The 25,958-nt window shown below is 47.6% G+C and overlaps 1 long non-coding RNA gene across 1 annotated transcript in view; it reads left to right on the top strand.

Moving 5' to 3' along the window:
- The window catches only part of LOC135965205 (uncharacterized), an 84,861-nt gene extending 59,143 nt beyond the window's left edge, over positions 1–25,718 (top strand). Inside the window, exons 3-4 of the long non-coding RNA XR_010578116.2 lie at positions 13,706–13,997; positions 24,759–25,718. This is a non-coding gene — a long non-coding RNA (uncharacterized lncRNA). The remainder of the gene's footprint in view (positions 1–13,705; positions 13,998–24,758) is intronic.
- Positions 25,719–25,958: the final 240 nt, after the last annotated feature.

The raw sequence follows: 25,958 nt of genomic DNA, 5'->3' as shown, positions 1-25,958 counted from the left end.
TGTGGCAACAAATCACTATAAAGTTGGTGGCTGAAAATAGCAGGAATCCATTCTCTCACAGTTCCGGAGGCCAGAAGTTCAAACTCCAGGTGTCGGTGGGGTCACACCCCCCTGGAGGCTGCAGGGAGAACCCCTTATCGCCTCTTCAGTTTGGGGTGGCTGCGGGCCGCCACCCTTCCTTGCTTGTGGCCACCTCACTCCCGTCTCTGCCTCTGTCTTCCCCTGGCCCTCCCCTCTGTGTGTCTTCTGTGTCTCATAAGGACGTGTGTCACTGGATTTAGGGTCCATCCTAACGCAGGATGATCTCATCTCGAGGTCCTTAAACTACATTCGCAAAGACCTTCTTTCCCAATAAGGTCACAATCACAGGTTCTGCTGGCACATGGGCGTGTCTTTTTGGGGATCACCCTTCCACCCACTCCAGTGCTGCTGTGAAAGGCTGAGGGATGTCCAGGTAGCCGGGTGACCCTGGCCAGCATCTAGTGTCAGGGGCCCACGTGGCCATGGAGGGATTCCTAGCTGTACCATGTGCATGACCTTGAACAAGCTGCTCAGCCTCCGTCCACATCACTTTCCCTGTCTGCGAAAGGGCAAGTCCTGGGGGTGCTGTGGGATGACCTGAGGCCGTGTGTCAAAGAGCGTGGCACTGGAGCCCTTCCTCTGGCCACGTCACACACAGGGAGAGGACTTGCCCAGTGTCCCTGGGGAGCAGGTCTTGGATGTGGATGTGAGGACCCAGTCCCTAGTCCAGCACTCATGCCAGGAAGCTGTACTGCACCTGAGCTGAAGGCCTGGCGTGTCTATGGAGGAATCCAGTCTGTGGTCCCACCACCTGTCCATCCGTCCATCTGTCGGTTTGCCCTCTCACTCCTCTCTCTCTCTCTCACCCACTCGGTGCCTGCCCAGGGCATGGAGAGCTGTCCTTCCTTACCAGAAGGAGCCCACACTTGGAGTGACAGACACATCCAGCAAGAAAGCTGTCTCCTGTCTACCCCTCTGGGCCCTGCCCTGGGGACTCTCACTGACCGTGCTGGTGGCGGGGCATGCTGGCTTGGGCGGGAGGCTGGGTGTGTGCTGGTGTGATCTTTGAAATCACTGTCACCTCCTCTGGGGCAGATGTAAGAACTGGGCCCACGCTTGAGCTGGCCAGCCCATGGACTCTGGGTGGAGCACACCAGAGGGGGTGCTCCCTGAGGTCTGGCGCAGGGTCGGAGGACTTGGGGACAGCCCCGCTCAGTGCATCTGCAAGCACAGCACAGCTGAATGCAGACCTCTCCAAGGTCATTCCAGATTGCACAGCAGCTGGATTTATCTGCTGTTTTGCTGTTGTGACGAGTCAGTGATATTCCCAACAATGAGGGGCGCATATCCTGCATCAACAAACACAGGAAGCCATCCTGTTTGGCCTGAGGACGTGCTCTTCGGCCTGGAAACATCCTCTGGTCCTAGTTCTGCAGCTGAGGTGCCTTCCTGGGCAGTGACTGTCAGGCACACATCCCCTGGCTCGGCCGAGGGGAGGAAGTTTGTCTGGGAAGGCTCTTGGCGCTGCCATTGGTACAGCCTGGAGCTCAGCCTGTGCTTCCTGCACAAGCCCCTGCACAAGCCCCTGCACCCCCTAGCATCCTCCTGCAGCCCCTGCATCTGTCCATCCTCTGGCTCTGAGAGCAGCCAATGGCAGAGGGAGGAGGCCCCACACTGTTGGCTGTCTTTTTTTTTTTGAGATGGAGTTTCACTCTTGTTGCCAAGGCTGGAGTGCAATGGAGCAATCTTGGCTCACCGCAACCTCTGCCTCCCGGGTTCAAGCGATTCTCCTGCCTCAGCCTCCAGAGTAGTTGGGACTACAGGCATGCACCACCACTTCCAGCTAATTTTGCATTTTTAGCAGAGATGGTGTTTCTTCATGTTGGTCAGGCTGGTGTCGAACTCCTCACCTCAGGTGATCTGCCCACCTCAGCCTCCCAAAGCGCTGAGATTACAGGCATGAGCCGCTGCGCCCAGCCGTGTCTTTTCCATTTTAGGGAGACAATCGGCAGGGAACCTCCCTGGTCACCTGGGCTGTGGAGCACTGTCTTTCCTTGGGCCCACCGTCTGCCTGCTCTCCCCAGCTCCCAAGTCGATCAGAGAAGTCTTGGTGAGAAAGAGGAGGCCCTTGGCTGGGCAGTGCAGCTTCCTGTTTGTATTCTGGGGTCACCTTCCTCAAAGGTGCAGTGCACTTGGAACCTGAAGACCAGGTTTCTGGCTCCAGCTAGCAACATTCTGCTGGATGACCTTGGCAGGTTCCCCTCTCCGAGCCCCCAGTAGCTCAGGGACCGCATGTCCTGATGGGAATCCGTCCTTCCCATCCAGCAACAGAGCTTCTCCAGTTCGAGCCTGCCTGGGAGTTGCCGGGGCTCTTCTTGAAGTGCAGATTCTGATTCCGCTGGTCTGGGTGGGGCTGAGATTCTGTGTCTCTGCTAAGCTGTGAGGTGGGGCCTCTGGTCCCATCTTTGGAGTGTTAAGGGATAACAGGATGAGTGCTGGCACTGTGGCGCATGGGGACATCCAAGCCTGACCCCTGCCTCTTCATTCACCATTTCCAAAGCACTTCCCATGTGCCTGCTGCTGTACGGAGCTCCAGGGGTCTAGGCAGGGGAGCTCCCCGCTGCTGGTGGGGGTCTCTGGTCAACTGTCCAGGACAGCCTGGGTGGTGAGTGCTGAGATGCAGGGGCCTGCAGGAACTCCATGGGGTCACCTAACTACAGTGGGGAAGGGGGACAGGAGATGGGCGGGGGCTGGCAGGCAGCGAGGCCAAGCATGACAGGGTGGGCATGTGCCCTGACGTGTTAGCAGAAAGGCAAGCCCTTGCCCAGGGCAGATGTGTGGGTGTGAGCCGGGCATAGGGGGGATCTTTGTAAACCACACTGGATGCTTAGACTCTGTCCTGCAGGAGGCCACAGCTCCAGGAGTGCTGGAGGCCAGCAAGGACACTCACCTTGCCTTCTAGACAAGCAGTGGAGCTGCCCAGCCCACCCTCCCAGGGCAGAGCTGGACCTGAATCCAGGTCCCCTTCCACCGAGCTCCCAGCAGGCGCTGCTCAGTCATGGTCAAATGCATGATGGCTGCATAATGAGGAAGAACTCAGCCCATCCCAGGAAGGGACCCCAGGAGGCCAGAGGCGTATGAAGGCAGTGGAGGACATGGAGGAGACAGTCACTTGGCAGGGCCTGGGAACAAAGAAGCATCGGGTGGGGCTTTGGGTTGTGTCTTGGGTCAACTGGGTGACAGAGGCGGGTACAATTCCAGGCCAGGTGGTGTGGTGTGAACGGAGCAGAAGAGCTGAGGCTCCTCCCCAGCCTGTCCGCGGAGCAGCTGCCCTACTCTGAGCCCCACCGTTTCAGCCCCGCCAGTCACAGTCGCAACTTCCCTGTGCTCAGCTGTTCCGAGGATGCGCCTCTGTCCTTCTTTGGCCTGAAGGGTCCTCTAGGGTCAGGGGTCGCCTGGCTTATCACCGGGGTACAGTGCCAGGCCCAGCCCACACTAGGGCTCCCGTAGTTAATCATAATGATAATGCCAGTGCCCTGCGTCAGCTTCCTATCATGTGAGGAACAAATTACCACAAATGTAATGGCTTAAAACAACATGATTTTGTTATCTTGCAATCCTGGAGGCCAGAAGCCCCAAATCGGTCTCAGTAGGCTACAGTCAAGGTGTCAGCAGAACTGGTTCTTTCTAGGGGCTATAGGGAAGAATCTGATTCCTGGCATTCCCAGCTGCTAGAGGTGGCCCTCCTTGGCTCGTGACCCTGCCTTGCTTGGACCTCTGCTCGTCCTCACTTCTCCTTATCTACTGTGACGCTCCTGCCTCCCTCCTGTAAGGACCCACGGGATACATTGGGCCCACTGGCTAGTCCAGGATAACCTGCCCCCGGGTCTCTAGATCATTGATTTAGTCACATCTCTAAAGTCTGCTTTGCCATGTAAGGGAACATCTTCACAGGATCTGGAATTAGGATGTGGACGTCTTTCGGGTCCAGCATTCTGTCCACCCATGTGCTGTGTCAGGCGTGGTCCTAACTAACGCAGTCCTTCTAACAATGCTGTGAGGTCGGTACTCTTAGGATGTTCATTTTACAGATGAAGAAACTGAGGCACAGCAGGGTCACGAGATTTGGCCAGGTATGGACAGAGCCCCACCACCGGTTACATATCTCCAGAGCCTCAACACCCACCCTTCGCGTGTTTCGCTGACCTGAGATGAAGGGAGGCCGCGAGGATCGGCCTTGAGAACTGCGAGAGCCCCGGCCTCACTGCACTCCTGGGTCAGCTGGGAGGCCGTGTCTGAGTGTTTTCACTGTCCGGGCTTGAGTTCCAGCTTAACTGCAAAGGGCTGTGGAAGGGCCACCTACCCTCTGTGAACCTCAATTTCTTCATCTGTGAAATGGGTACACCTGTTTCTCCCTCCTCAGCATTATTATGAAGTTCAGCACGAGGATGCAGGTCAAGTGCTTTAGAACACAGTGAGGTCGGTAGTAAGTATCAGTAAGTAAAGGCAAGGGGTCACTGCTGTGAATGCGCTTTCACGGATATGAGGCCTTTGGACTCTCACATGCAGACAAGGAGGCCTCTGCTGACCCTGAGTGAGGATGAGGGTGCTGGGCTCTTGGCTCAGCTACGAAAGGAGCCCCTCTGGGTCTCAGCCCCTGCTTGCTGGGTGGCCTTGGGCAAGTCCCTTCCCCCTGTGTTTCCCCTGCGCAAAACGGCATCATTCATCTGCATGAGAGCTTGCGTCCTTCCCAGTCCTGCTCTCTATAGGGCTGTGAAGCAGGGAGGCCCCAAAGCGCCCCCTGCCCCCACCCGCCATGGCTTGGCTGCTAAATGATCAGAGAGGGAAGGAAAGTGGTCGCCGTCGGGCACTGGGGGACTTGTTGGCTGCTACTTGGCAACAGGTTGGCTGGGCACTGGAGGGCACAAACAAGGTATTTAAGAATGACCTCCAGCCGCACTGGGGCATCACAGCCCTGGGCCCTCTACCTTTCAGGAGGGCTCCTGAACCGCTATGAATAAGATGCACCTCCAGCAAAAGAAACTACCATCAGAGTGAACAGGCAACCTACGGAATGGGAGAAAATTTTGACAATGTACCCATCTGACAAAGGGCTAATATCCAGAATCTACAAAGAACTTAAACAAATTTACAAGAGAAAAATAAAACAATCCCATAAAAAAGTGGGCGAAGGATATGAACAGACACCTCTCAAAAGAAGACATTTATGCAGTCAACAGACACATGAAAAAATGCTCATCATCACTGGCCATCAGAGAAATGCAAATCAAAACCACAATGAGATATCATCTCACACCAGTTAGAATGGCGATCATTAAAAAGTCAGGAAGCAACAGGTGCTGGAGAGGATGTGGAGAAATAGGAACACTTTAACGCCATTGGTGGGATTGTAAACTAGTTCAACCATTGTGGAAGACAGTGTGGCGATTCCTCAGGGATGGAGAACTAGAAATACCATTTGACCCAGCCATCCCATTACTGGGTATATACCCAAAGGTTTTTAAATCATGCTGCTATAAAGACACATGCACACTTATGTTTACTGTGGCACTATTCACAATAGCAAAGACTTGGAACCAACTCAAATGTCCATCAATGATAGACTGGATTAAGAAACGTGGCACATATACACCATGGAATACTATGCAGCCATAAAAAAGGATGAGTTCATGTCCTTTGTGGGGACATGGATGAAGCTGGAAACCATCATTCTGAGCAAACTATTGCAAGGACAGAAAACCAAACACCGCATATTCTCACTCATAGGTGGGAATTGAACAATGAGAACACTTGGACACAGGGTGGGGAGCACGTTGTGCACATGTACCCTAGAACTTAAAGTATATCTATTAAAAAAGTTCAGTTTGAACAAATAGTGACCAAAAAAAAAAAAAAAAGGTGCACCTCCCAAGCCCATTCCAGGTTCTAACCAGCTGCCCAACAGGGCTCTGAGGGTCAGGCCAGGCCCCTTTGCTCCTCATCTTCTCCATGTCTCTCTCTCTGTAAGGTAATTTTGGGACAGACGCTGTCCTTGAGTAAACCTTCTATTATTCTTTTAAAAATGCAGTTGTTTACCGACAGGAACATTGCCCCCAGCTTCTCCTACTGAGGGACACAAAAGAGACTCACGACGGGGCGCCTCTCTTCATCCCTCCCTGAAACGGATCAGGAATTAAACATCCTTTAGAAGGCCTGGGGCCTGCAGACCCCTGGCTCCCGCCTGAGTCCCCATCTGCTGTTCAGCCTACAGGCGGCCCCGGGGAAGCTGCTGTCCTCTCGTCCATTCTGCTGGAACTGCACATTTTTCTTCCAAGTTCAGCCTCCGTGGTAAACAGGAGACGCCAGATTTCTTTCCGTCCTCCGTCCCCACCCGTGTCAACTCACCCGGCAGATGTTTCCCACTTGTCTTTCCTCCCACCAGGCCAACAAGGTTTTGAATCAGAGGAGGGAAAATGTAATTGCAGAGAGAAGTCAAACATCTTTAACCTTTAAAGGAGACATGTCGTTCGTTTATTCAGTGAGCACTGTCTGTGTGCTGTGTTGGGATTTGATGAAGCCTGAGGGCCCTGCCCTCCAGGCACTCACAGTCTGCTGGAAAGGATAAGAAGAACATGGATGGTGGGCGCTGTTGAGTGGCCTCCTGGCCAAAGTTGGGGGGTGGGCACTGAGGTAAAGAGGGACAGGAGCTAAGGAGAAGAGCTCCCAGGAGGGGTCTGGGAGGGGAATCACACGTTCCCTAGCAGCAGAAGGAGAGTGGGGAGGAGAAGGGTTTCCATGCGGGGGACACATGCCCCAAGCCACAGAAGAGCAAGGAAGTGGGTCATGCGGGAAAAAGGGAGGAGCTGGACTCGATGCACAGGGCAAAGGAGGCCAGGTGGAGCTGGGGCTGGAGGCCGGCCTTGAGTGCAGGCTACCGTGGCACCTGAGGACTTTTGAAAAAAATTTTTTGAGATACAGTCTCACTCTGTCACCCAGGCTGGAGTGCAGTGGTGTGATCTCGGCTCACTGCAGCCTCCACCTCCCAGGTTCAAGTGATTCCCCTGCCTCAGCCTCCTGAGTAGCTGGGGCTACAGGCGTGCACCACCGTACCTGGTGAATTTTTGTATATTTAGTAGAGATGGGGTTTCACCATGTTGGCCAGGCTGGTCTCGAACTCCTGACCTCAAGTGATCTGCCCACCTCAGCCTCCCAAAGTGCTGGGATTATAGGCATGAGCCACTGCACCCGGCCTCCTGAAGGATTTTGAGCGGGGTGTGATGCAGTCAGACTCAGGACTCAGACAGAAGGCAGCCGGAGGCAGCAGACTGGCAGCAGGGGTAGCAGCGGGAGGTGACAGTGGAGGTGAGAGGTGGGTGGGCCTAGATGGAGGCAGGTCAGGAAGACACAGGGTCGTGAAGGGGACAAGTGAGGGCACTGTGTGTTCTGGTGGGCAGCGGTGTGGGAGCAGGGAGGCATAAGGGCCTCAGACTCCACCGGGAGCTCAGGCCAGGGCTCCGGGCTGCAGTCAGCTGGCTGGGACAAGCCGCATCTTGGCCCTGAGAGTGGGGTCCTGTGCAGGTACCGGGGCAAGGGCCTGGGAAGTAAAAATACACACATGTGCTCATGTACACACACGCACACACGAGTGTGCAGATGCAAGTGCACACAGTTGGGGGATAATAACAGACATTTATGGAGTGTTTACTTTGTGTGAGGCGCTTCCCTTTTCTAAGTACTTTCCATGCACGAATTTAATCCTCCCCTCCTCATTTTACAAATGAGAACACTGAACTTTGGTGAGAGCATGCAGTGCACTGTGGGCGCCACTGGTGACGGCAGAGCTGGATCCCAAACCTGGTGGCCTGACTGCACAGCTGCATCACAGCTCGGAGGCGAGGCCCAGAGAGCAGACACTCCCCTCGTGGGTGGGGGTTGCCTTGCAGAGTGGGGGCTGGCCTTTGGGTCTTCATGCTTTCCAGCACACTGGCTGCCCGTCTGAGAAGTGGGTCCTCTTTTTCTTAAACCAGTGTGAGTGCCTTTCACACCCCTTCTCTCCTGTTGTTTGATGGGTTTTAGGTGTGCAGAACCAGATTATACACAATCCTTGTTCATGACCCTCTCAGTGTTGGTCCACACAGGAGCCTTTTCTGCCCTCCCTTCTTCCTTCCTTCCTTCCTTTCTTCCCTCCCTCCTTTCCTCCTTTTCTTCTCCCTCCCTTCTTTCTTCCTTCCTTCCTTCCTCCCTCCCTCCCTCCCTCCCTCCCTCCCTCCCTCCCTTCCTCCTTCTCTCCTTCCTTCCTTCCTTCTTTCCTTTCTTCCTTCCTTTACTCCTTCCCTCCCTCCTTCCTTCCTTCTCTTCTTTTTCCCTTTCCTCTTTCCTTTCTCCCTCCATTCCTCCTTTCCTTCCTTCCTTCCTTCCTTCCTTCCTTCCTTCCTTCCTTCCTTCCTTTCTTCCTTCCTTCCTTCCTTCCTTCCCTCCCTCCCTCTCTCCTTCCTTCTCTTCTTTTTCCCTTTCCTCTTTCCTTTCTCCCTCCCTTCCTCCCTTCCTCCTTTCCTTCCTTCCTTCCTTCCTTCCTTCCTTCCTTCCTTCCTTCCTTCCTTCCTTCCCTCCCTCTCTCCTTCCTTCTCTTCTTTTTCCCTTTCCTCTTTCCTTTCTCCCTTTCTCCTTCCCTCCCTCCCTTCCCCCTTGCTGCTTCCTTCCTTCCTCCCTCCCTCCCTCTCTTCCTTCCTTCCTTCCTTCCTTCTCTTCTTTTTTCCTTTCCTTCCTTTCTCCCTCCCCTCCCCTCCTCTCCCCTTCCCTCCCTCCCTCCCTCCTTCCCTTCCTTCCTTCCTTTCTTCTCTTCCTTTTTCCTTTCCTTCCTTTCTCTCTCCCCTCCCCTCCTCTCCTCTCCCCTCCTCTCCCCTTCCCTGCCTCTCTCCCTCCCTCCCTCCCTCCCTCCCTTCCTTCCTTCCTTCCTTTCTTCCTTCCTTCCTCCATTCTTTCCCTTCCTCCCTCCCTCCCTCCCTCACTCCCTTCCTCCCTCCCTCCCTCCCTCGTTCTCTCCCTGCCTCTCTCCCTTTATTTCACTCTAATAAGCACCAATGAGTGTTCTGACAGTGACTGAGTGCGTGGTCCTCCCCCACCCAAGGGAACAGACTCCTCTTGATGCTTCCCTTGATCTCCATTTGATCGCATTGCAATGCAGTTCTGAAAAGACTTTTAATTTTCATCATTTTTAACTTTGGAAAAAGGTATTATGCCATAAAGTTTTTAAAAATAAGTTTTTAAAAGAACAATATTAGGTTTACAGAAAAACTGAGAAGATAGTACAGAGCTTGTATAATCTTTTGGACTTTTTTCTCTCAAAATTTTATTGCTATTTTGGAAAACAGTTTGGCATGGATTGCAAAGTTGTGCCTTCACAAGCCTTGTTGGGAGGAAACCCAGCAATTCCTGTCCTAGGTGTGTATGAGGCTGTTCCTAGCAGTGTTGTTCCTAGAATCAAAACATTGAAAATAGCTCAGATCTCGTCAAGAGAAATAAATAGATGAATACATTGTGATATGTTTATACATTGGGATATTGTAGAGCAGTAAAACTGAGTAACAGCAGACAACAAAGATAGAGATGAATCTTACCAATTTAATTTTGAATGAAAATGAAGGGATGGCTAAGATCTTTTCCCTCTTCAGTATATAGGGACTTGAAAAAGCTGTCCTGGAGTTTGGAGCAGATTCAGCTAAAGGCCATCACATTTTGGGAACAGAATGACGAAAGTCAACAGAACACAGCGAGTCTCTGCAGGAGAACCACCCGAAGGCATGGCTCTGAGCTGGAGAAAGGGCCAAGCCTGACTAATGAGTCAAGGTGGCCGGAGCTGACTACCTGTAGAAAGGCAAGGTATGTCTCAGCTGAGGCCAGACGGACCTGTGTGTCAGGAGCCTTGGCCAGGGAAACTGGCTCCCCTGGGATAGGCTGGCGAGAGAAAGACCCTGAAGTTGGCTGCACAAGGATTGCGGTCACCAGAGAGTAGGTCCAGAGCAGGGCAGGGAGGTTCTCCAAATGCCGCCCCAGCTGAACAAATTGTCCCTCAACCCATCCAATTTCCATGCTCACCTAGCAACACTCATATTTCCAAAAATAATTTTTATTACAAAACAGTACATGCTTATAAAAGAAAAAATAAAAAATGCATAAAGTAGAAAAAAGGAATAAAAATCATCCATGCCTTCACCACTCATGGTTACATTTGGGAGTATTTTATTTCAGTCTTTTTCATATACTGATAATCAGATTGTACCCATTACTTTAACTGATGTCTTTTATCCAAGCACATTTTCCCATTATAAACCTTTTGCAATTGCCGTATTTTTGGAATGTGTAACAGTCATTGAGTAAAGTCCATCCATCCACCCATCCATCCATCCATCCACCCATCCATCCATCTATTTATCCATCCATCTGTGTCACTTCCCCTTCATAGACTATATTCTATACAGAAAATAAAAATATGTCAATGGCTGTCCTCCAAGGGTTGGCTATTTTGGCTGTTTCTAGGCTTTCACTATTATAAATAATCTTGCCAGGAATAACTCGGTACATAAAGCTTTTTCAATATTCAAATTATTTCCTTAGAAGACATTCTTAGAAGTGACATTATTAGATCAAAGGGTTTGCATGTATTTAAGGCTCATGATACAGCCAGGATGCTTTCCAAACATATGGCAATGATTTACCCTACTGCAGGCAGCCTGTGATCAAGCCCATTTCACTGCACCCTTACAAGCATTGAGTAGTCTAATTTTTAAATAGCTCTGCTAATTTCTGATGATCAGTTGAAGGCAATCAGTGGTATCTTAAAGAGGAAAGGAGCCATCCTGGAATATTAGGTCCTGGGAAAGCTCTATCCTTCAGTGTGAGTAGTTATGCTGTGATCTGATTGATTACTAGCCTGTTATCATTTTACTGTGTGTTAGCCAGGCCCCTGGGCAGGAGGATGACATGTAGTTCCAGCGTCAGCAGCACTGAGGCCCAGACTCAGACATTTAAAGGCCAAAGAATCCAGCCAGGCATCACTTTGATTTCTCTTAATTGCAGTCCCTTCTGGAGAAACAGATTTGGTAGAAGGAAGGAAGGAATATGAAGGTTCCAGCCACTGGGGAAGGCCATTGTCAACCACACAGCATCTATTCTACTACAGTCTTCTTCCCACTAGGAGAACTGCAGTTTGTTTAGGCAGTTGTGTGGATTCACTGATCTCAGGGAAGGAGAGCCCCAACCCCAGCCCTACAGGATGAATCATGATTGGACTAAAGCAAGCATTATAATATAATCCCTACTGGCCATTCATTGGTGACTGCAGTCTTGGCCAAAGCAATGTCAGAAAAAATTGGCTGTGTGGGACAGACTCAGCTGGCCTCCTGCCTGGGATGCAAATGGAATGCCAGGGGTATAGCAGCCACCTTGTGACTATGTTTTGATGAATGTTAGGACAAAAGCCAACACACCAAGAACGGCTGAACAGAAAAACAGATAGAGCCTGTGTCCCTGAACAGCTGATTCACTCCTCGACGGCCTCTTCTCAGACTTCTTGTTACATAGAAAAATAAATCTCATATTTGTTTGTGCCACTTTGGTTGGCTTTTTGTTTACTTGCATTTTAATGCATTCCTGGTATTAATCAGGACAGGTAATGCTAGCTTCTATAACAAACACTTCCCAATCTCAATGGCTAAACACAATAAAGTTTTATTTCTCACATTCGTCACAGTCTGAGGAGGGTCCATACAATGACTCAGGAATCTAGGCACCTTACATCTTACGACTTTATCTTTTTCAACACAGGGTCTCTGGGGTTGCCATGGACAACCATGCACACGGTTTTATGGCCAATCCTGTAAATAGTATGTGTCACTTCTGTTGATATTTCTTTGGCCAAGACCCTGGCATATCGCCTCCAGCTCACTGCAAGGGAGGCTGGAAGACATAGTCTTCCTGTGTGCCCAGGAAGAAGAAATGGGATTAGTGAGCTGGTAGCCAGTCTCTACTACACACTCATTGAAAGGGAAAAATCCCAAAGATGAACATGTTTACATGACAATTTGCCAAAGACCCATCTGGGAATGGTGTTCCTGATCTGGCGAGCCAGACTGGCTTAATGCGTAGCGGCTGAGCTGGGCCTGATGATCGTCAGTCTGTCGTCTGCATCTGAGGTTCACCTTGCCAATTTTTAATCCTGTGAAAAGTGATACTGACATTTCCCAAGAGTGTGTTTTAAAGAATAGTAAGACTTTTTTAAAAATTTGTACATCTTTAAGAGATGCATTCCCTGTAGCATGGTTTGAAATGTATAGGCAGGGTTGAAATTGCCTTGGTCAGGTTGACTTCTCTTAGGTTTTTTTTCATAAACCCACTCATTAACAGCCATGAGCACAGGTTTTGTGCATAACTCTGGGCTGCGCTTGGGACCCCAGCACAGGCGTGTTGGGTTGCTGTCCTCCAGGAACTTGCCAACTGGCCAATATGTGTGTCTACACATAAGGGAGAAAGGGCAGGAGGGGGCCAGGAAGGGTGCTGTGGCTGAGAACCCAAGTTGTGTTGAACCACACATGTTTACATGGGAAAGCTTGCTGCTCAGGGCAGTGCTGACCTGAGGGGTGGCCTCTCAGAAATTCTGATGCCATCATCCATTCATTTCATCGGTTGTATGGGCAAAATGCTGAGAATGGTGTCTGGAATATGGCACTTTATTTTCATTAGTCCATTTGTTCATTCAGCAAACAGGAAATGGCGCCTGTTATGTGCGAGGCCCTGGCTAGCTCTGAGGACAGGGAGAGCCCTCTGTACGGCTGTAAATCTGGCAATCATGTCCAGCCGCAAAGCTGACCAGATTGACAATTACAGCACAGGGGTGAGGATAGTGCTATTGATTATGGAAACATGCAGGAAGGGAACCTAATGCTTCACTGGGGTTAGGGTGGCCTTCCTGGAGGAGGTGGCTTCTAAGTAGAGCTTTAAAGGATGAATAGGAGTTGGCCAGGCAGAAATGGTAGATAATTTGCAGAGCTCAGTGCAAAGCAGGAAAAAAGTGCCTCTGAAGATACTAAAATATAAAGCTTTTCCTTTCTTCCAGTCTCTTTCTAGACTTACCGTGGTATTTTAAATTTGCTATTTAATGATGTTCTAAATAAAGAAAATTAAAAATTTAAATTGTTAGCATGAATTTTACCATTCATTCTTTACATTGCATGATGTCAGTTTTGAATAGAAATATAAGAGCATCTAACTCATGCACAGAATCCCTGAATGGCACAACTTGCTTTCTGTATTTCTTGCATTCATATGTGTTTCATTCTTACAAGAATAGTGGAGACCCTCAACTGTTTTTATTTTGCTCTTTGATATAATCACATTCTGCCAACACTCACTGCCTTCACCTTACTGATGAGTTAGGAAGAATTGAAGGGAAGAAACTAGGGCTGCACTGCCTTTGCCTTCCCTCTGAGTCGTCATTTTCAGCCCGAGAGGTTGGCTAACTCGGGGAAGCGACAGTATGAAAGGATAAGATAAAGTCTCCTCGGTTATTCGCGTTTCTAAGAGTGCCATTGTTTTCTTCTAAGATGGAAGCCGGTTCTGGTTTGAAGGGAAAGTGTGGCCTCTTAGGTCCGTAAATGTCCTGCTCAAGCAGCGTGTCCTTGTGTTCCAGGCAAGGCTCACTGAACTCCCGTCCCGGGCCCACCAGAATTTGATGCTTACCAAGCGACAAGGAACAGAGGACACAAGTTCAAAGATGAAATTAAGAATTTCAAGACGGTGACAGCGGAATAGTAAACCAAACCTGGATCCCTCCTGAGCCCGGGGCTTCACGTGCAAAGTGCATGTGTTGTGGACGCCCTGTGGTGAGCCTGAGACAGCAGAAACCGAGGCCGCCACGCATCTCGAACGTGCCTCCTCTGCTCCCACGCGTGCTTGACCCATCTGGACTTCATTTACAAAACGTAAGTTTGAATATGCAATTATTAATAACTGCAAGATGGCAACAGGAGAGTATGAAACCAAAAGCGTGGCCCTTCTGAGTGGGGCCCTGTGCGACTGTACAGGTCACCGATGGCCAGGTGACAAGATACGCCATGGAGAAACTGCATGAAGGCCCAACGCGTGCCCATGTCCTGTGTCTCCCTTTGTCATTTGTAGGGTGTGGGGATCCCTGTACCCCACTCTTTCCTATCCTCCTCCTCTTGCCCCCATCCACTCTGCCGCTGCTCTCCCATAGCTCCAGGTCCCCCAGAGCTAAATGCTTGGCTTTGGGAATGCAGGGCCCCTGCCAATGGGCCTGGCAGTGGGCCTGCTCTAGGAGCACTGCAGTAGGCAAGGCCACCTGCCTTGTGGCTGCCACCCACCCAGGGCTGCGGAAAGGCCTGGCCGAAAGAGGGCTGGGGGAGCCTGACTGGAGCGGGGGCCTCTCCTGTGACCGACACCAAGGCTGTCCAGAGTGCCTGGGGAGCCCAGCAAGGCCCTGCCACACCCCCTGCAGCATCCGGTTTGGCCCCTGCCTCTTGCCTTCCAGCCCAAACCCCTCCACCCTGTAGCCAGGGAAGTCTTTCAGAAGCACACATTGGGTGGTTTGGGTCATCAACCTTGGCTGGTGTGACAGGGTCACAGTGGCCGGCCCCTGTTCACCTCTCCAGTCTCATCGCCAGAGTCTCTTTCCAACTGTCTGACCCGGGCCAGTCCCTCCGGAGGGAGCGTCGTGGTGTGTGCTACCAGGATCGGGAGGTCCCATGGTGGGATGCTGTAAACAGGGGCTTCAAGGCAGCACAGAACGGCTCAGGTACCAGGCAGCCAGACCCCAACTCTCAGTTCTGCTGAAGCCACGGGATGCCTGGGTGTTGAAGTAGACCTGGTGCAGAGACACAGAGTGCCAGCATGTCTGGAGGGGAAGCAGGGATGGGAGCGATGTCGGGGACAGAGACTCATTTCTGGCTGAGCACCTGGCTCATCTCATCCTCTGCCTTTTGTCTGAGCTGACCGTAATTAGTCCTCTTAGTTCCCTGCGGGTGAGCCAGGCTGTGCAGGGGTTCAGAAGGCCTGAAGCACATCTTCTCATCCTGGTCCAAGCTGGACTATTTCTGGCAGTTTAATTGTGGATGCTGTGTTCCTGGCGTGAGAAGGAAGGCAGGAAGGACCTGGAGGAAGTTGGAGCAGGAGGGAAACTCTGGCCGCGTGACTTTTCCAACCATGGCCCCTTAGGAACAGGCTGCTCCTGGCAGCTCAGCTATTCTGCTGCCACCTATTCTAGCTCGTGGCGGGAAGCTGGCTTAGCTGGGAGGGGAAGCTTCTTGTTAGACTCAAGGGACCAAAGTGCATTTGCAGAAGAGCCATTGAGATCTGTGTAACTGTCAAGTTCTGGGTACCCACTGAGTTCTGTGTAAAGAGGGGGTTAGGCTTGGGGTCCAACAGACCCAGACCAACAGCACCTCTGTCCCTCCCAGGGTGGTGTGACAATCCTTGGAAATAACTACATGGCCAGGGCCAACTTGGTACTGGGCACACAACACACGATCCATCAATGGTGGTGGGCACCCCTGTCTCTTCCTTCCTTCCTTAATAAAGACATCTCAGGGTGAAAAGGGGATGGCGCTAGGCAATACTAGGGTGGAGTGGAGGGTCTTTAGGGTGTACAGCCAGTGTGGAAATCCACAGACCTGAGGGTGGGCCAGCAGGAAGGAATTTGGGTGAGGATGGTCTTTAAAAACCCAACAGAATAGAGTGGTTACTGACGACTCTCTTGATACTTAAGAAGTGAAAAAGAATCAGCTTCAAAATCTAAGACAATGGATTGTAGTATCTTTGCTGGAATTCAAACTCAGCCTGAATTCTGGGACACATTATGAAACAATTAGTGAAGAAAGCTGAGATTATGGAGAAGTTCAGTGTGTTTGTTATTACTTTGTTATTTATTTATTTACAGGGCTGAGCAAAGGGTTGGCATCTAATCTATGCCCCTGAAAGTGAACTGACTGTAGTTCAAAGTGATACCATTTTTCTTCTGATGGTAGGGTTACTACGGGCATCCTAGGAATATGTCCTCTGCATAGGCTATTTTAGCATCTGGCAGGGCATCCGAGAGTTCTTGAAATCTTCGTGAACCGCAGAGTGAAAATACAAACTGAATGTTGGCCAGTTAAGGTAGGATTGGGTTTGGTTGTCTGACCAGCAGTGAATCTGGTAAACCCATGCAATTGTCAATGTTTGGTTTAATCTACAAAAATGGCTATTTCATATGTTCCACCTACTATTTGTTGGACTAGGGAACCATCTACTTCCCTTCCCACACAAGGGTTCTGTATTGCTGTGAAAGTCTGCTTGTTCATTGGAATGTGAACTTCAGCCGCCACAGTGCCTAGTGAAACAAGCTCCGATTCTGGGGTCAGAAGGCCCTAAGTTCAAATCCTGACCCTGCCACTCCCAAGATTCAGGAAGGAGCATGCAAACTGTGGCGCCTGCCCGTTGGGGGTTCCTGCCCTCCTCTCTGCTGAGGGTCTTTGGTCTGTAACCGGGTCTCCATTGTACTTGGTGTGAAGGATTGAGTGGGGTTGAGGCTGGAATGTGTAGGGTAAGAGCTGGAGGAGCAGGAAGGGGCAGAGCACTGGGTCTAGGATCCAGGGAGGAGCTAGGGTAGGGTTGGGACAGTGGATAAGGTCACATCATGGAGAGGTGCCAGGCAGGTGCTGTGAGCTGAGCAGTGTTGGAGGCAAAATGGAGACATCAGCTGAGGCTGGACACATAACCCAGGGCACCCACCTGTCTCTTCAATATGCTGTAAACCCAGCCATTCTCCACCTCAGTGGCCTCCAGCTGCAAGTCTTCATCCTCCAGATGGAGGGTCTGCAGGCGAACCACAGTGTTGGGCTGGACAACTGTTTCAGCAGCATGCTGGGCTTGTTCTGGGTCTGGGATGAAGGGTCAGTGGCCCCCCTCAAGGTCGGGGGTCAGAGCTTCCTAAGGTGTGAGTGAAATCAGGCCTTGCCAGTTAAGGCCTAAGCTCAGAATTGGCACCCTATCACTTCTGCCAAAACCCCACTGACCAGAGCAGGTCACATGGCCAAGCCCAGTATAAATGGGGCAGGGAAGTGCATGGGCCTGAGCAGGGGGCAGAGGAACGGGAGTGAATGATCACTGCAGGATAATCCAGGCCACCACTGTGTTCAAGACCTGTGCAGAGTCAGCAGGCACTAGAGCGAGTGTCCAAGCCTGCCGAGAACTTCTCTTTACAAAACCAGGGACACACTGCCAGGTGGCTCTAAGAGTTTCTAGTGATAAAAATGGCAGCTCCCATTCTACCTTTGCTGTGAGCCACTTGCATTTCAGCCAGGCTTCAAATGAGCCCCAAGTGGGTGTTACCACTCCACTTTCCAGCTGAAGACACTGAGTTGTAGAGTGGTTGGCAGCTTATGCTGGCCCACAGGTATTCCACACGATATTCCACACAGTATTCCACAAGGTATTCAACACAATATTCCACATGGTATTCCACACTATATTCCACACGTTATTCCACACAATATTCCACATGGTATTCCACACAACATTCCATATGATATTCCACATGATATTCCAAACAGTATTCCAGACAATATTCCACACAGGATTCCACACAATATTCTACACAGTATTCCACATGATATTCCACACAGTTTTCCACAAGGTATTCCACACAATATTACACAAGGTATTCCACATGGTATTCAACACAATATTCCACATGGTATTATATACAATATTCCACATGGTATTCTGCACATTATTCCACACAATATTCCTCTACACTCTACAACTACAATTCTAACTCTGTGTGGAATATTCCACATATCGTGTGGAATATTGTGTGGAGCACAGTGAGGAATACTGTGTGGAATGCTGTGTGGAATACCCTGTGGAATATTGTGTGGAATACCGAGTGAAGTACTGTGAGGAATACCGTGTAGACTACCGTGTGGAATATTGTGTGGAATACCATGTGGAAGGCCATGTGGAATACTGTGTGGAAAACCATGTGGAATATTGTGTGCAATACCATGTGGAATACCATGTGGAATATTATGGGAAATATTGTGTGGAATATTGTGTGGAATACCGTGTGGAATATTTTGTGGAGTACTATGTGGAATATTGTGTGGAATACAATGTGGACTACTGTGCACAATACTGTGTGGAATACTTTGTTGGACACTGTGTAAAATACCATGTGGAATATCATGTGGAATATTGTGTGGAATACCATGTGGAATACGTTGTGGAATATTCTGTGGAATACCATGTATAATATGGTGTGGAATATTGTATGGAATATTATGTGGAATACCATTTGGAATATTGTGTGGAATACCATGTGGAATATTATGGGAAATATTGTGTGGAATATTGTGTGGAATACCGTGTGGAATATTTTGTGGAGTACTGTGTGGAATATTGTGTGGAATACAATGTGGACTACTGTGCACAATACTGTGTGGAATACTTTGTTGGACATTGTGTAAAATACCATGTGGAATATCATGGAATATTGTGTGGAATATGTTGTGGAATATTCTGGGGAATACCATGCATAATATGGTGTGGAATATTGTATGGAATATTATGTGGAATACCATTTGGAATATTGTGTGGAATACCATGTGGAATACCATGCAGAATATTATGGGAAATATTGTGTGGAATACCATGTGGAATGCCGTGTGGAATACTGCATGGAATATTGCATGGAATATTGTGTAGAATACCATGTGGAATATTGTGTGGAATACCATGTGAAATATCGTGTGGAATATTATGTGGAATATTGTGTGGAATACCTTGTGGAATACTGTGTGGACTACCATGTGGAATACTGTGTGGAATATTTTGTGGGATACCATGTGGAACACCATGTGGAATATTTTGTGGGATACTGTGTGGAATACCATGTGGAATACTGTGTGAAATACCATGTGGAATATTGTGTGGAATACCATGTGGGATACTATGTGGAATATCATGTGGAATATTGTGTGGAATACTGAGTGGAATACCATGTGGAATGTTGTGTGGAATACTGTGTGGGATAATGTGTGAAATACCATGTGGAATACCGTGTGGAATATTTTGTGGAATACTGTGTGGAATATTCCACATATCTATTCCACATACAATGTGGAATATAGTGTGGAACACAGTGTGGAATACTGTGTGGAACACCGAGTAGAATATGGTATGGAATATTGTGTGGAATAACATGTGAAATACCGTGAGGGATACCATGTGAAACACCATATGGAATACCATGTGGAATACTGTGTGGAACACTGTGTGGAATACCATGAGCAATACCGTGTGGAATATTGTGTGGAATACCATGTGAAATACTGTGTGGGATACTGTGTGAAATACTGTGTGGAATACCATGTGGAATACTGTGTGGAATACTGTGTGGAATATTGTGTGTAATACCATGTGGAACACCGTGTGGAATATTGTGTGGAATACTGTGTAGAATATTGTGTGGAATACCATGTGGAATACAGTGTGGAATGTTGTGTGGAACATGGTGTGGAATACTGTGGGGAATAGCATGTGGAATATTGTGTGGAATACCATGTGAGATACCGTGTGGAATATTGTGTGGAATATTGCGTGGAATACAATGTGGAATAATGTGTGGAATACCATGTACAATACCATGTCGAATACAGTGGGGAATATTTTGTGGAATATCGTTTGGAATACCTTGTGGAATATTGTATGGAATACCATGTGGAACACTGTGGAATATCATGTAAAATATTGTGTGAAATACAGTGTGGAATACCATGTGGAATATTGTGTGGAATACCGTGTGGAATATTGTGTGGAATACTGTGCAGAATACTGTGTGGGATACCATGTGAAATGTTGTGTGGAATACCGTGTGGAATATTTTGGGGAATACTGTTTGGAATACGGTGTGGAATATTGTGTAAAATACCATGTGGAATATTGCATGAAATACCATGTGGAACATGGTGTGGAATATTGTGTGAAATACTGTGTGGAATACCATGTGAATACTGTGTGGAATGCTTTGTGGAATACCGTGTTGAATATTGTGTGAAATAGGGCATGGAATACCATCTGGAATACCATGTGGAATATTGTGTGGAATACTGTGTGGAATAACTTGTGGAATATAGTATAGAATACCATGTGGAATACCATGTGGGATATTGTGTGGAATACCATGTGGAATATTTTGTGGGATACTGTGTGGAATACCATGTGAAAGATTTTATGGGATACCATGTGGAATACCATGTGGAATATTCTGTAGAATACCGTGTAGAATATTGTGTGGAATACCATGTGGAATACCATGTGGAATATTATGTGGAATACCATGTGAAATATCATGTGGAATACAATGTGAAATATTTTGTGGAATATCATGTGAAATACCATGTGCAATACTGTGTGAAATGCCATGTGGAATACTGTGTAAAATATTGTGTGAAATACTGTGTGGAATATCGTGTGGAATATTGTGAGAAATACTGTGTGGAATACTGTGTGGAATGCTGTGTGGAATACTGTGTGGAATATAGTGTGGAATATTGTGTGGAATACCATGTGGAATACCATGTGCAATACCATGTGGAATATCATGTGGAATACCATGTGGAATGCCATGTAGAATATTGTCTGAAATACCGTGTGGAATACAGTGTGAAATATTGTGTGGAATATTGTGTGGAATACCTTGTGGAATATTTTGTGGAGTACCGTGTGGAATATTGTGTGGAATTCGATGTGGACTACTGTGCACAATACCATGTGGAATACTTTGTTGGACACTGTGTAAAATACCATGTGGAATATCATGTGGAATATTGTGTGGAATACTGTGTGGAATACATTGTGGAATATTCTGTAGAATACCATGTATAATACGGTGTGGAATATTGTATGGAATATTATGTGGAATACCATTTGGAATATTGTGTGGAATACCATGTGGAATATTGTTTGGAATACCGTGTGGAATATTGTGTGGAATACCATGTGGAATATTGTGTGGAATACTGTGAGGAATACCATGTGGAATAGTGTTTGGAATACTCTGTGGAATACCATGTGGAATATTGTGTGGAATAATGTGTGGAACACCACATGCAATATTGTGTGGAAAACACTGTGGAAACCATGTAGAACATTGTGTGAAATATGGTGTGGAATACCATGTGGAATAGTGAGTGGGATATTGTGTGGAATACCATGTAAAATATTGTGTGGAATGCCATATACAATATTGTGTGGGATACCATGTGAAATACCATGCAGAATACTGCATGGAATACTGTGTGGAATAGTGTGTGGAATATTGTGTAGAATACCATGTGGAATACCACGTGGAATATTGTGTGGAATACCATGTGAAATACTGTGTGGAATACTGTGTGGTATATTGTGTGGAATCCATGTGGAATATCGTTTGGAATATTGTGTGGAATATTGTGTGGAATACCATCTGGAATAATGTGTGGAATACCGTGTGGAATATTGTGGGAAACACCCTGTGGAATACTGTGTGGAATATTGTGTGGAATACTGTGTGCAATACTGGGTGGAATTTTGTGTGGAATACCATGTGGAATACTGTGTGAAATAAGGTGTGGAATATCGTTTGGAATACCATTTGAAATATTGTGTGGAATACCATGTGAAATACAGTATGGAATACAGTGTGGAATACTGTGTGGAAAACTGTGTGGAGTACTGTGTGGAATACCATGTGTAATACCGTGGTGAATACCATGTGTAATACCATGTGAAATATTGTGAGGAATATTATGTGGAATACTGTGTGGAATATTGTGTAGAATACCGTGTGGAATACTATGTGGATTATTGCACATAATATTACCACATTCCACATAATAATACCACATGGTATTCCACAGGGTATTCCACATGGTGTTGAAAATAATATTCCACACGGTATTCCACACAACATTCCCTATGGTATTTCACACGGTATTCCACACATTATTTCACGCAATATTCCATGCAGTATTCCATACAATATTACACACAGTGTTTCACATGGTATTCCACAAGGTATTTCACACAATATTCCACATGGTATTCCACATGGAATTCCACATGGTATTTCACATGGAATCCCACACAGTACAGTATTCCACATGGTATTCCACACAATATTCCACACGGTATAACACACGATATTCCAAATGGTATTCCACATGGTATTCCACACAATATTTTACACAGTATTCCACATGGTATTCCTCATGGTATTCCACACAGTATTCCACATGGTATTCCACACAATATTCCACATTATATTCCACACAGTATTCCACATGGTATTCCACATAATATTCCACATGGTATTCCAGCCAGTATTCCACACAATGTTCCACACGGTATTCCACACAATACTTCACACGGTATTCCAGATGGTATTCCTCATAATATTCCACATGGTATTCCATGCAGTATTCCACACAATACTCCACACCATATTCTACACAATATTCCACATCATATTCTAGCCGGTATTCCACACAATATTCCATATGGTATTCCACACAGTATTCCACCTGATATTCCACACAATATTCCACATGGTATTGCACATGGTATTCCACATGTTATTCCACACAGCATTTCACACGGCATTCCAGATAGTATTCCATACAATATTCCACACAATATTACACACAATATTCCACGTGGTATTCCAGACAATATTCCACACAGTATTCAACACAATTTTCTACATGGTATTCCACACAATATTCCACATGGTTTTCCACACAATGTTCAACACGTTATTCCACATGGTATCCTACACAATATTCCCCGCAGTATTCCACACAATATTCCATATTGTATTTCATATGGTACTCCTGATGGTATTGCACACAATATTCCACACTGTATTCCACACGATATTCCACACGATATTTCCACAGTACTCCACATGGTATTCCACACTATTCCACACAATATTCCACATGGTATTCGGCACAGTATTCCACATAGTATTTCACATGGTATTCCACATGGTATTCCTGACAATATTACACATGGCATTCCACACGATATTCCACACTGTATTTCATATGGTATACCACACAATATTCCACGCAGTATTCCACACAGTGTTTCACACGGTATTCCACATGGTATTACACACATTATTCCACATGGTGTTCCACACAGTATTCCACACTGTATTCCACACAGTAATCCACACTGTATTCCACAGGGTATTCCACACAATATTCCACATGGTGTTCCACACAGTATTCCACACAATATTCCACATGGTTTTCCACATGCTATTCCACATGGTATTCCACACAATATTCCACTCAGTATTCCACACGGTATCCCACACAATATTCCACATGGTATTCCACAAAATATTCCAAATGGTATTCCACATAATATTTCACACTGTATTTTACATGGTATTCCACACAATATTCCACATCGTATTCCACACTGTGTTTTACAACATATTCTACACTTCATTCCACATGGTATCCCACACAATATTCCCCACAGTATTCCACACAGTATTCCACAGAGTATCCCACATAATATTCCACATGGTATTCCACACTCTATCCCACACAGAATTCCACACTGTATTCCTCACCATATTTCACTTGGTATTCCACACATTATTACACATGGTATTCCACACAATATTTTACATGGTATTCCACGTTATTCCTCACAATATTGCACACAGTATTCCACATGGTATTCCATACCATATTTCACATGGCATTCCACACAATATTACACACAATATTCCACATGGTATTCCACATGGTATTCCACACAGTATTCCACACATTATTCCACATGGTATTCCACACAATATTCCGCACCATATTCCACACAATATTCCACATGGTATTCCACATGGTATTCCACAGAATATCCCACCGGTATTCTGCACGGTGTTCCACACAATATTCCACACGTTATTCCACACAGTATCCTACACAATATTCCCACCATATCCCACATAATATTCCACACGGTATTCCACACAATGTCCCACATGGTATTTCACACAATATTCCACATGGTATTCCACAGAGTATTCCATGTGGTATTCTGCATGGCATTCCACACAATATTCCACATGGTATTCCACATGATATTTCATATGTCATTCCTCACAGTATTCCACATGGTATTCCACACGGTATTGCACACAATATTTCACATGATATTACATACGGTATTCCACACAATATTCCACACAGTATTCCACACAATATTCTACACGATATTCCACACGGTATTCCACATGGTATTCTACTCGGTATTCCACACAGTATTCCACATGCTATTCCACACAATATTCCACACAGTATTCCGAGTCAGAGCGAGGACTCCAAAGCAGTCCACTGCATGTCCTGAGCTCTGTGTGCTCCGCCTTGCACCCATCTTGAAGGCCTGTGATCCTAGCCGCAGGAGACCCTTGGCCCCAGCTTCCAATAGGCTGCAAAGAGACATTTGGGGTCAGATAGAGCTCCTTGTGTTCCTCCTAATATAAAATACAGTCCTGCACCTACTTGTCTGCCTTTAGGGATTGGCCAGCAGTGGCAATCATTGTTCACAAAGCTAGATGAAAATCATCATTACTCTGCTAAAATGGCTGGCTCTGAGGTCACATGGTAATTTGGGGTTCTTCACAGTGAAATGTGTCATTCTGAGGACATCACACTGGCCCACGGAGAAGCGGGAGGTGATGAAGCCATCTGTTTGCCTGGGCTTCTTTCTGCCATGATCACAGCTCTGTTGCTGGCAGCCTCGGCCCTGGAAATATTCTTAATTCTACAGCTTACTACCATGAACACCACCAGGACCCTGAAATAACACGGACCTCACCGCCACCTCTGCTGGGACCACCTGCCATTTGTAGCTGTTGATCTTGCTGGGATCGGTGACCCCAGGCACGGTGCTTCTGCATGCACGTCCCATAGACTCCCGAATCCAGGCTTTGGGTGGTCTACCATGCCAGCCACCTCTTGAAATGACTTTGGAGAATGCTGTCTCAGGGCTTCTCAGCAGGACATTTGGATGCATGAGGAAACTGATGATCCCATTCCTTTGGGGCTATAGGCCTTCGTGCAAGGCCAATAAAACTCGGGAATCAATATGCTATGAGGGCCTGAGTGTTAGAAAATGAGGCGCTGTTTGTTTCAGGTTTGCCTCCAAAGTTAAATAAATTAATGTAATGAATTCTCTAAACTCATTTACATACACTGCTGATTTGATTTTAGGGAGAAACGTTGGAAAAGGCAGCCCTGTGGATGTACGAGACAGGATTTGACCTATTTTTCGACTTGTTTGTGTCTGCAAAGTTTGCGATCTCTGTAACTGAAGCTGCTGGTGCCGTGCTTTTTAGAACAAACCGAATGTCTTCAGCCTGCACATAAATGAGCCAGTGCCCTGAGAAAGGATATGGGTGTCTTGTGAATTTTGGGGACACTCTGTGGTTGTGGCAGCATCTGACTCAGCAAGTGATCCGAGGAAGGTGGCTCGACCCTTAGAAATTCTATCCTACTTCACTTCCAAATAGGCATCGTACGTGGGAGGCTGGAGCCCAGGGGCTGACCCGTAGCCCGCAGGGCGTGCAGGAAGCTGGTGCCCAGGCTGGGAATGGCCCTGGAGATATGATTCCCGGGTCTCCGGCCGCACTCACTCAGTTTCTGGCTTCTGTGGAGCAGACTCCAGGGTCTGGGGGATGCAGGCAGAGAGGTGACCCCACGCCCCACCCATCTTCATGCTGCATTAAACCCATAGCCTGATCATGGCCACATAATGCTGGTGCATGAAGCACTTCACGGCTTCGACAGCATTCCAGGCACAGGCTGGGGCTGAGGTGGCTACCA

Source organism: Macaca fascicularis, chromosome 9 (genome assembly GCF_037993035.2).
Source record: "Macaca fascicularis isolate 582-1 chromosome 9, T2T-MFA8v1.1".
NCBI lineage: Eukaryota > Metazoa > Chordata > Mammalia > Primates > Cercopithecidae > Macaca > Macaca fascicularis.
This window is presented reverse-complemented; position numbering and strand designations above follow the sequence as displayed.